A 12,086-nucleotide genomic window follows, 5' to 3' on the forward strand; every position below is an offset into this window, starting at 1 on the left:
AGTTATGTGCTCCAGGTCCATGCTGCTTCCGGTTATCACTGATGGGATGTTTCAGATTTCCGACAAGTCATTTGCTCTGAAGTTTGACAGTTATCAGTTCATAGAGTTTCGTAGATAGAATTTTGCTCTGTTTAATATTTGGCATCATAATTTGATATCTGATGCCCACTTATACCACATTGTCAGTTACAATTTTTCCTCTTATTCATTTGATACCCTATAACTAACTAAGCTACTGGTACAGACTATAGCATACATGTCAGAAATTACTCTTATCAATTACTACGGCCAGAAGAACACGCTAGCATGATGATTCCTTGTACTGAAAAAATAGCTGCCAGGATCATCCTTAGCCAACTCCTCACTGTTTAGTGATTGAGTAATCAAAAAGGGCAGCCCCGCTCCCGCTTGCGTACGGTCCGACCTCATAAATAACATAAATAAATTATTGCATAGTTTGTGTTAGAAATCACCTCATAAATATGCATGTATGTAATATTTTTGGTTGTATCCAATGTCCTCATTAACGTCAATATCACGGTGTTGCCGATTTTTCGCCGCAAGCTCAACCTCTCGACACTAAGGAGGCTCTTCGTACGCATTAGCCCTGACGCGGCAACCATCTAGGCTTCGACGAGCAGGCGGCCGACTCCCTTCTCCTCGCACACAAGGTGTTCGGCCAGATTTCTACAAGATAACAAAATTCCTTCTCGCTTTTTTGTCATGCACGAAGAAGTAGTTTAATGACAGAGATTCTCCATTGGATCTCTTCCCGGGGCACCCCCTTCATTTCAGGTTAAGAAGATGGGAAAGGGCCTTTCTCTCTATAAGAACAATGTGTTCCGATCGTGTGAAGTGGGAGAGAGGGGATGTGATGATTAAGGTTTTCAATAAGACGACCTTTGCATTTTATATTTAGATCTTTTTCTTATTTCAAAATATTGAAAAAGTCAAATAAGAGGTGTTAAGCTTTTTATCATCCTGGCATCGAGCTATTTTGCCTTGTACTGTAGATGCGTTTATGTGACTCCTCTCTTTGGGATGATTCCTCGCCGGATGAGTAATATGACATGACCGAGCAGGAAGATATTACTTTGTTCATGATGATGCACAGGAAGAGACTGAAGCATGGCGGTTCCGTTTATGTTCATGACTTCTTATGGAGAGATCGGCAAGAGGCTCACACTAGATCGATGCACAACAATTTTGGTTCAAATCGATGTATTCAAAGCGGTAATTTCAACACCAGTTTAGGATGTCTTCGAATTTGTTTCTTTACATTTGCAATTGTGTGAAGCAACATGATCAGTCCTTCGAGTAGAGGAGGTATTGCGCCAGATTTCTTGGACACAACAATGGGCAGAAGGTTACTGCCACATTGTGATAACTTGGCAATGGCAGAGAGCACTTCAATCTTTTTTGTTAAACAATTTGCAAAGGTGGTGGCAGAAGTGTTTGGGCCAGAGTCTTTGAGATCACCCAATGTTGAGGACAGGAGACGCTTTTGAAGATGAACAAAGCCCGTGGGTTTTTAGCTATGCTTGGCTTCATTGATTGTGTTGGGGAACGTAGCATGCAATTTCAAAAAAAATTCCTACGATCACGCAAGATCTATCTAGGAGATGCATGACAACGAGAGGGGGGTGTGTGTCCACGTACCCTCGTAGACCGAAAGCGGAAGCGTTAGTTTAACGCGGTTGATGTAGTCGAACGTCTTCTCGATTCAACCGATCAAGTACCGAACGTACGGCACCTTCGAGTTCTACACACGTTCAGCTCGATGACGTCCCTCGAACTCTTGATCCAGCAAAGTGCCGAGGGAGAGTTTCGTCAGCACGACGGCATGGCGATGGTGATGGTGAAGTGATCCGTGCAGGGTTTCGCCTAAGCACTATGTGAATATGGCCGGAGGCGTAAACTGTGGAGGGGGGGGCGCCAAACATGGCTAACAACTGTTGATGTGTGTTCTAGCGGTGCCCCCCCTCATATATATAGGTTTGAGGGAAGGAGAGGCAGCCAAGGGGGCACCCCAAGTAGGAGGAATCCTACTTGGGATCCTCCCAATTCGGCCTCCCCCTTTCATATTCCTATTCGGAGTAGGAAGGGAAGAGGGGGAAGGGGGAATCCTATTCCCTTATTTCTTTCCTCCTTCCCCTTTTCTACTCCAATTTGGCCAGCCCATATGGGAGGGGCGCACCAGCCCCTTAGGGGCTGGTCTGTCTCCCTCTTCGCCCATTAAGGCCCATATAGTTTGTCGAGGGTTGCCCGGAACCCCTTCCAGTGACCCGATACGTACCCGGTACCCCCGGAACACTTCCGGTGTCCAAATACTATCGTCCTATATATGAATCTTTACCTCTAGACCATTTCGAGACTCCTCCTCATGTCCGTGGTCTCATTCGGGACTCCAAACAACATTCGGTCACCAAATCACATAACTCATATAATACAAATTGTCATCGAACGTTAAGTGTGCGGACCCTACGGGTTCGAGAACTATGTAGACATGACCGAGACACCTCTCCGGTCAATAACCAAGAGCGGAACCTAGATGATCATATTGGCTCCCACATATTTTACAAAGATCTTTATCGGTCAAACCGTTATGACAACATACGTTATTCCCTTTGTCATCGGTATGTTACTTGCCCGAGATTCGATTGTCGGTATCTCCATACCTACTTCAATATTGTTACCGGCATGTCTCTTTACTCGTTCCGTAATGCATCATCCCGCAACTAACTCATTAGTCATATTGCTTGCAAGGCTTATTATGATGTGCATTACAGAGAGGGCCCAGAGATACCTCTCCGATACTCGGAGTGACAAATCCTAATCTCGACCTATGCCAACCCAACAAACACATTCGGAGATACCTATAGAGCATCTTTATAATCACCCAGTTACATTGTGACGTTTGATAGCACACAAGGTATTCCTCCGGTATCCGGGAGTTGCATAATCTCAAAGTCAAAAGGAATATGTATAAGTCAGGAAGAAAGCAATAGCAATAAAACTTTAACGATCATTATGCTAAGCTAACGGATGGGTCTTGTCCATCACATCATTCTCCTAATGATGTGATCCCGTTCATTAAATGACAACACATGTCAATGGCTAGGAAACTTAACCATCTTTGATTAACGAGCTAGTCTAGTAGAGGCTTACTAGGGACACTGTGTTTTGTCTATGTATCCACACATGTATCGAGTTTCCGATTAATACAATTCTAGCATGAATAATAAACATTTGTCATGATATAAGGAAATATAAATAACAACTTTATTATTGCCTCTGGGGCATATTTCCTTCAGTCTCCCACTTGCACTAGAGTTAATAATCTAGTTTACATCACCATGTGATTTAACACCAATAATTCACATCACCATGTGATTAACACCCATATCTCACATCGCTATGTGACCAACACGTGAAGGGTTTACTAGAGCCAGTAATCTAGTTCACATCGCCATGTGATTAACACCCAAAGAGTACTAAGGTGTGATCATGTTTTGCTTGTGAGAGATGTTTAGTCACCGGGCCTGCCACATTCAGATCTGTATGTATTTTGCAAATATCTATGTCTACAATGCTCTGCATAGAGCTACTCTAGCTAATTTCTCCCACTTTCAATATGTATCCAGATCGAGACTCAGAGTCATCTGGATTAGTGTCAAAGATTGCATCGACATAACTCTTTACGATGAACTCTTTATCACCTCCATAACCGAGAAATATTTCCTTAGTCCTCTTAGGTAACTAAGGATAACTTTGACCGCTGTCCAATGATCCACTCCTGGATCACTATCGTACCCCCTTGCCAAACTCATGATAAGGTACACAATCTGTCTGGTACATAGCATAGCATAATTTATAGAACCTATGCCTGAGGCATAGGGAATGACTTTCATTCTCTCTATATATTCTGCCGTGGTTGGGTTTTGAGTTTACTCAACTTCGCACCTTGTAACAGATTTGAGGGAGTCCTGGACTAAGGGGTCCTCGGGCGTCCGGCTTGTTATCCATGGGCCGGACTAATGGGCTGTGAAGATATGAAGACCGAAGACTGTACCTGTGTCCGGATTGGACTCTCCTTGGCATGGAAGGCAAGCTTGGTGACCGGCTATGAAGATTCCTTCTCATGTAACCGACTCTATGTAAACCCTAGATCCCCCCCGGTGTCTATATAAACCGGAGGGGTTAGTCCGGAAAGGATATACTCATTACCATAGTCATACAGGCTAGTCTTCTAGGGTTTAGCCATTACGATCTCGTGGTAGATCATCTCTTGTAACACTCATATTCATCAATATCAATCAAGCAGGACGTAGGGTATTACCTCCATAGAGAGGGCCCGAACCTGGGTAAACATTGTGTCCCCTATCTCCTGTTACCATAGATCCTAGACGCACAGTTCGGGACCCCCTACCCGAGATCCGCCGGTTTTGACACCGACATTGGTGCTTTCATTGAGAGTTCCAGTGTGCCGTCGACGAAAGGTTCGATGGCCCCTCCAATCGACTATGGCGACGCTGTCCGAGCAGATCGATAGCTACGCCCCTGGCCACCAGGTCAGATTTGGAAGCTTGAACTACGCCGCGGATATCCATGGAGACTTGATCTTCAATGGATTTGAGACCGCGACAATCTCTCCCCCTCGCTCCAAGGAACATGACTTAAATCTGTCCTCAGATCACATCCAGGAGATGGTCCCTGTTGCTGCAACGGCCTTAGAACTAGAGCAGATCGTGGTGTCCGAAGCCACAGAGACTGCGTCGTTGGAGCCGCACACGGACTCGGCACGTCGCAATATCCGCGTCAATGGAACTCCAGGTTCGTCTCCGGCTATAAGTTCCAGACCATGTACGCCTGCGGAGACCGAGCTGGATGAGTTATCGATTTTCGAATTTAGCACCACAGACTTCTTCCAGCACTCACCTTTGGGTGATGTGCTAAACTCTTAAAAGAACTTGTCCTTGGAAAAGGACTCACAGCCAAACTATGTTCGGTTTGAGCCAGAGGCTGACGATGGGAAACTTTGTTTCCCACCCGCCACCCACTTCATAGCCGCTGTCGATGACTTAACCGACGTGCTCAATTACGACTCCGAAGATATCGACGGTATGGACGACGATGCCGACCATGAGCAAGGCCAAAACCTGCCATTTACTGGACGTTGGATGGCCACCTCTTCGTATGATGTGTACATGGTCAACACACCTAAAAAAGCTAGCGACGATGACAAAGGATATCCAGTTGCGAATAAACCTTCTGAGACACAGTCCAAGCGCCGGCGCCCTAAACGCCGCTCTAAGCCTCGTCGCTCAAATGACGAAAATACTGGCACCGGGGAGAATATTACTCCGGGCGACGATGAAAACAATGAAGACCCTGTCGGGGCTGCATCCGAACAAGAGGAACAAGACAACGAGCAAGATAACCCTGATAATCAGACCATGCCCAATGACCCAGACGATGATAGTTATCGTCCAGTCTCCGAGGATGATGAGAGCCTCGGCAATGAGGACTTCATCGTGCCTGAGGCACCCCTCGAGCAGGAGCGCTTCAAGCGCCAGCTAATAGCCACTGCAAGAAGCCCGAAGAAAAAGCAGCAGCAGCTTCAAGCTGATCAAGACCTGCTCATTGATAGGTGGACTGATGTCCTGGCAGCCGAAGAATATGGCCTCAAGCGCCCAGCCAAGAGTTACCCAAAGCGTAGACTGCTACCTCAGTTCGATGAGGAAGCACCAAATCCCATGCCTCCCCCACGCAATGCGGACCGACCACCACGCGGTCGGGATAGTGCGGCGGACCGACCACCCCACGGTTGGGATAAAACGACAACTCAGGACGAATAACAGCCCGCCCCACCACCTCGCAAAAACAGGGACAAAACAGCTCGGGACCATACATACGACCTTCGGCAGGAGCTGGACAGTAGAGCAGAACACACCAGATCAATCTACGGAGCGCGAGGACGCTTCCCGACTCGGGATGACGACTACCTATTCAGGCGTGACAAACCTAGTCACACCTGGGCCGATAACCACAGATGCACTCCATCAGAGGTGCGCCGTGATGCGGCCCGATATAGAGGCGCCGCACACCCTCTCTGCTTCATAGATGAGGTGCTGGATCAAGAATTCCCCGAGGGGTTCAAACCCGTCAATATTGAATCATACGACGGAACAACCGCCCCCGCAGTAATTGAGGACTTTATTCTCCATATCCACATGGCCCGTGGAGACGACCTCCACGCCATCAAATACCTCCCACTGAAACTCAAAGGGCCAGCTAGACACTGGTTGAATAGCCTGCCCGAGAATTCCATCAGCAGCTGGGAGGACTTGGAAGAGGCCTTTCTTGACAACTTCCAAGGTACATATGTCCGTCCACCCGATGTCGATGACTTAAGCCACATAGTTCAACAACCTGGAGAATCAGCCATAAAATTCTAGACTAGGTTCCTAACCAAAAAGAACCAGATCGTTGACTGTCCGGATGCCGAAGCCCTAGCGGCCTTTAAACACAACATCCGTTACGAATGGCTAGCACGCCACCTCGGCCAAGAAAAGCCGAAGTCCATGGCAGCCCTTACGACACTCATGACCCGCTTTTGCGCTGGTGAGGACAGCTGGCTGGCTCATAGCAAAAACACAGCCAGCGAGACAGGCCCCTTCGAGGCCAAGAACAGCTCCGGAAAGATCTGGCGCAATAGACACAAACGCCAAAGCAATGGCGACAACACCGATGACACCACCGTTAACGCCGGATTCAGCGGCTCCAAGTCCGGACAGCGAAAGAAGCCCTACAAAAGGAGCAGCGAGGGACCATCCATCCTGGATTGCATACTCGATCGTCCATGCCAGATACATGGTACCCCAGACAAATAAGCCAATCACACCAACAGAGACTGTTGGGTTTTCAAAAAGGCTGGCAAGTTAAATGCCGAAAACAAAGAAAAGGGATCACAAAGTGAGGATGAGGACGAAGAGCCCCGACAGTCGAACACCAGAGGGCAGAAGAAATTTCCCCCTCAAGTCAAAACGGTGAACATGATATACGCTACACACATCCCCATAAGGGAGCGCAAGCGAGCACTTAGGGACGTATACACGGTAGAGCCAGTCGCCCCAAAATTCCATCCGTGGTCGTCGTTCCCGATCACCTTCGACCGTCGAGATCACCCAACTAGTATCCGGCATGGCGGTTCAGCCGCACTGGTCGTCGACCCAATCATCGACGGATTTCACCTAACACGAGTCCTAATGGACAGAGGTAGCAGCCTCAACCTGCTCTATCAGGATACAATGCGAAAGATGGGCATTAATCCCTCACGAATCAAACCCACAAAGACTACCTTTAAAGGAGTCATACCAGGCATTGAGGCCCGCTTCACGGGCTCAAGCACGCTGGAGGTGGTCTTCGGTTCCCCGGACAACTTCCGAAGTGAGGAGTTAATCTTCGATATCGTCCCCTTCCGCAGCGGCTACCACGCACTACTCGGACGAGCCGCATTTGCTAGATTCAACGCGGTGCCACACTATGATTATCTCAGGCCGAAGATGCCCGGTCCGCGCGGCGTCATAACAGTCAACGGAAACACAGAACGCTCCCTTCGGACAGAGGAGCACACCGCCGCCCTAGCAGCAGAGGTACAAAGCGGCTTTCTCAAGCAGCATCATAGTCTGGCTGCCGAGCCCCTGGACATCATTAAGATGGTCCAGACTATACTGCAACAGGACAACATGGCTCGTCAAGAGCTTGATTAGCAATTCAGCCTCCGTCCCAATCCCGATGAGGTAGTGGCATTCATACCACGCGTCCATAACTACGCACTCAAAATTCCATGGGCATCGAAGGAGGCACAAGCTATCCCGGGATCCACGGTTCGGCCAGACCGATCCCGGACACACATATAACTTTACTATATTCTTTTCCCTTGTTTCAGGTTTCTCCTATGGGGGCCTCCTTCGACGGCCTGATTAACGATCCCGTCAAAGGACAAACACACCGGATTGACACGGAGCACATGCGTACATGGGAAGCCCTAGAGGCTAACCGTTTTTCAGGACCCACATGCAGTCCGCCTTCGGGTATGGCATGTCAAATAGCCGGTTGCTTGTTGCATTATTTTGTACCAATGCGCTTGGACGCATTAACCCAATTACAAGGGAAACAGTTCATGATCCAAGTTCAAGGGCTCCGAACCCTATCTCTGTTCTCCCTCTGTTTTCCTTTATATTACTTAGCGGCCATACACTCTGGTACATTTCATATTTGCCAGGGGCTCCCCATCGCCCCACGATACGGCAACAAAGTTCGAACAATCCCTAAAGATAAGTTCGACAACCTGAATTTAGCATTATATGCATTAGCTCCGAATCATGTCTTTGGTCAATAGTTGGGTTGCCCGGCTCTTGTGCTTGCTACCCTACGTTTCGCTAAATCGGCTAGGGTAGTAAAGGGAGAACTACTGCGATTGTGCCCTGGCCTTGACCAGATGAGCACCTTAGTAGAGAAAGCCGAAAACTGACTATGATGGTACGGCGAGAGCTGGTCAGCTGTTCGAGGGTCACAAATCGCTGGAGATTTTTTCCGCATTATGCGAAAGATCGGCACTTCCCGATCAGATGTTGACAGCACCCTTGTTCGAACCAGGGGCCGCACCTACGCTTTATTATAAAACTCCTATGGCTAAGTGAGGGCGTTTAAGTCGTACAGTCTGATTGCCTTGTTCGTTGTGCTAAACAACTCCTTCAAGGACCATATAATTGGATCAAGATTGTTTAGATTCCATCCCGAACACCTCCGTACTACCTACGTGAGGGCAGAAGCCGACGACTGGCCAACCCTCAGATTACATACAATACGGCCGCACAGGAGGAAACAATTCAAAGCATAACAACATTACATTACAAAACAGGCTTTGTTCTTCTAATAAAAGGCAAAGGTAACACAAATACATTTATTCAAATACAATGTCCTGCGAGCATTGTGCGGCCGCAAGGCGAGAACCCTCCAGGACATTCGCAAAATACCGTTCGGGTGTGTGGTGTTCCTTGCCCTCCGGTGGCCCTCTGGTCACCTCGACGGCGTCCATCTTTGCCCACCACATCTTGCAACGGGCGAAGGCCATGCGCGCACCTTCAATGCAGGCCGAGTGCTTGATGACATCCAGCTGAGGACAGGCGTTCACGATCCGCCTCACGAGTCCAAAGTAGCTGCTTGGCATAGCTTCGGATGGCCATAGCCGGATTATGAAATCCCTCATGGCTAGTTCGGCCACCCTATGCAGCTCCACCAGCTGTTTCAGCTGATCGGTGAAGGATACGGGATGCTCTGGCGCCGCATACTGCGACCAGAATAGCTTCTCCGTAGAACCCCCTCCTTCGGCTCGGTAGAACTCCGCGACCTCTGATACACAGCGTGGTAAATCCGCAAATGCTCCTGGGGAACTCCGAACCCGGGTTAGTAAAAGGTACTGCTTCTCCGCATACTTGCTTTGCATCTTAAATTCCTTACCCGCCGTGATCTTCTTGGCCTCCTGGATCTCCTGGAGGGCAGCATGGGCCTCATTCCGTGCGGTCTCTGCGCTCTGACAAGCTCTGGCGAGTTCGGTCCCTTGAACCGACGCATCATGCTCCAAGGCCTCGCACTTCTTGACCGCATCCTGGAGCTCCTGTTGGATCTCTTTGACCCGGGCCTTGGACTTCTTACGGGTGGCTTGCTGCTGGAGAGCCTTCTCCTCGGCCTCGCCCAGGGCCTTCTTCAGGGCCTCGACCTCGGTCTCGGTTCCCACACATATTACGACACAATGGTCAATATACAACGCCCATCCTTTCTAAAACACACAGCAAGTCATCACTCACCTTGCTTCTCCTGGAGCCGAACCTTAACCTCACCGAGCTCGTTCTCGGTCCGCTCCAGCCTCTGCCTCAGCCCAGAGACTTCGGCAGCATGGGAGGTGATACGTCCATTTTGCATCATGCTTTTATATTGATATTTATTGCATTATGGGTTGTTATTACACATTATGTCACAATACTTATGCCTATTCTCTCTTATTTTACAAGGTTTACATAAAGAGGGAGAATGCCAGCAGCTGGGATCCTGGACTGGAAAAGGAGAAAATATTAGAGACCTATTTTGCATAGCTCCAAAAGTCCTGAAACTTCACGGAAGTCATTTTCAGAATATATAATAAATAATGAGCGCAAGAAGTTCCAGAGGGGGGCCACACCCTGCCCACGAGGGTGGGGGGCACGTCCCCTACCTCGTGCCCCCCTGGTGGCCCTCCGATGCCCATCTTATGCTATATGGAGTCTTTTGATGAGGAAAAAAAATCATAAGCCATCTTTCCGGACGAGACTCCGCCGCCACGAGGTGGAACCTTGGCGGAACCAATCTAGGGCTCCGGCGGAGCTGTTCTGCCGGGGAAACTTCTCTCCGGGAGGGGGAAATCATCGCCATCGTCATCACCAATGATCCTCTCATCGGGAGGGGGTCAATCTCCATCAACATCTTCACCAGCACCATCTCCTCTCAAACCCTAGTTCATCTCTTGTATCCAATTCTTGTCTCTAAGTCCGGGATTGGTACCTGTGGGTTGCTAGTAGTATTAATTACTCCTTGTAGTTGATGCTAGTTGGTTTACTTGGTGGAAGATCATATGTTCAGATCCTATATGCATATTAATACCCCTCTGATTATGAACATGAATATGCTTTGTGAGTAGTTTCGTTTGTTCCTGAGGACATGGGAGAAGTCTTGCTATTAGTAGTCATGTGAATTTGGTATTCGTTCGATATTTTGATGAGATGTATGTTGTCTCTCCTCTAGTGGTGTTATGTGAACGTCGACTGCATGACACTTCACCATTATTTGGGCCTAGAGGAAGGCATTGGGAAGTAATAAGTAGATGATGGGTTGCTAGAGTGACAGAAGCTTAAACCCTAGTTTATCCGTTGCTTCGTAAGGGGCTGATTTGGATCCACATGTTTCATGCTATGGTTATGTTTACCTTAATACTTTTGTTGTAGTTGCGGATGCTTGCAATAGAGGTTAATCATAAGTGGGATGCTTGTCCAAGTAAGGACAACACCCAAGCACCGGTCCACCCACATACCAAATTATCAAAGTATCGAACGCGGATCATATGAACGTGATGAAAACTAGCTTGACGATATTCCCATGTGTCCTCGGGAGCGCTTTACATCATATAAGAGTTTGTCCAGGCTTGTCCTTTGCTACAAAAAGGATTGGGCCACCTTGCTGCACTTTATTTACTTTTGGTACTTGTTGCTCGTTACCAATTATCTTATCACAAAACTATCTGTTACCTACAATTTCAGTGCTTGTAGAGAATACCTTACTGGAAACCGCTTATCATTTCCTTCTGCTCCTCGTTGGGTTCGACGCTCTTACTTATCAAAAGGACTACGATAGATCCCCTATACTTATGGGTCATCAAGACTCTTTTCTGGCGCCGTTGCCAGGGAGTGAAGCGTTATTGGTAGGTGGAATTTGGTAAGGAAAAATTTATATAGTGTGCTGAAATTCACCGTCACTTGTTACTAGGGAAAGTAATCCTCTGAGGGGCTTGTTTTTGTTCGGGGTATCTTCACCCCGACCATTAGAGCAAAGAGTTGCTCCTCAACCTACTGAACCTACTGAAAATGAAAATGTCTGCTTTGAAATTCCTTCGGGTATGTTAGAAAAACTGCTAGCTAATCCTTTTGTAGGAGATGGAACAAAGCATCCTGATGAGCACCTAATATATGTGGATGAAGTTTGTGGATTATTTAAGCTTGCAGGTGTGCCCGGAGATGTTATTAAGAAGAAGGTCTTCCCTTTATCTTTGAAGGGAGATGCATTGACATGGTATAAGCTATGTGATGATACGGGGTCATGGAACTACAAACGATTGAAACTGGAATTTCATCAGAAGATTTATCCTATGCATCTTGTTCATCATGATCAGAATTATATATATAATTTCTGGCCTCGCGAAGGAGAAAGCATCGCTCAAGCTTGGGGGAGGCTTAAATCGATGTTATATTCATGCCCCAATCATGAGCTCTCAA

This window comes from Triticum urartu, chromosome 3 (genome assembly GCF_003073215.2).
Source record: "Triticum urartu cultivar G1812 chromosome 3, Tu2.1, whole genome shotgun sequence".
NCBI classification, from domain to species: domain Eukaryota; kingdom Viridiplantae; phylum Streptophyta; class Magnoliopsida; order Poales; family Poaceae; genus Triticum; species Triticum urartu.